This window comes from Kryptolebias marmoratus, linkage group LG14 (assembly GCF_001649575.2).
Source record: "Kryptolebias marmoratus isolate JLee-2015 linkage group LG14, ASM164957v2, whole genome shotgun sequence".
Taxonomy (NCBI): domain Eukaryota; kingdom Metazoa; phylum Chordata; class Actinopteri; order Cyprinodontiformes; family Rivulidae; genus Kryptolebias; species Kryptolebias marmoratus.
Genome location: NC_051443.1, coordinates 26,209,903 through 26,210,871, shown reverse-complemented (window position 1 = coordinate 26,210,871; position 969 = coordinate 26,209,903).

The following is a 969-nucleotide window of genomic DNA, read 5'->3' as shown; positions in this document are numbered from 1 at the left end:
CTCCTCCCTCCCTGCAGGATGAAAAAAGATGGAGGCAGAGGCAGAGCGAAGCCACACAAAGGCAGAGCTGCCTCTCTCCGTCTCCGGCTCACTAATCGGCGTCGTTGCTGCGCTGCCTGCATGCCTGTCGCCCGTTCCATGGCAGCATCGCCATGGCGACCGGGGTCTGAGTAATCATTTGTGCAATGACCCCTATTCTCCAGAGGGGAGGCGAGGGGGGGTGAGGGGGGAGGATGGAATGAAAACAGAGCCTGCGAAAGGAAGGGAGGAGGAGGAGGAGGAGGAAGAACCCAGACAGAAAAAATAAACCAGATTTTCTTTCTGCAGCAGAGAAAGAAAAACTGAAAACTGAAGAATTATTCATTAAATGAAGTTCAGCCTGCAGGAGACATGTTAGAAAACAGCTTTTACTTCAGGTGGCACGGTGGTGCAGCGGTTAGAGCTGTCGCCTCACAGGAAGAAGGTCACAGGTTCGGTTCCTGAGCTGGGGTCTCTCTGGGTGGAGTTTACATGATCTCCCTGAGCTCACCTGGGTTTCCTCCGGTTCACAGACCAGAAACATGCAGGCTGGGTGAACTGGTGACTGGTGAGAGGGTGAACAGCTGGTTGTCTCTGTGTGTCCCTGCGATGGACTGGAGACCTGTCCAGGTGTCCCCCGTCTCTCACAGGGACACCTGGAGACAGACACCAGGGAGGAGAGGGTTTATATTTGACCAACTTTAGAGAAGAAACTTGAAGATTCTTTGACAAAATAAAACTCCAACAGAGACAAACTCTTATTGTGAAAGTCCAGGTCCAGTCCTCTTCCTGTTCCTCTGAATTCTCCATGGTGGTTCCCAGGGAGGGACAGCACTTCATTCAGAAACTCAGAGTAAAAAGGAGGCCTCAGACAAACTATCAGTCGGATCAAAGAACTTCTTGACCCGTGAGCAGCAGAAGGTTCTGATAGAGCTCCAAACAGGACCGGGT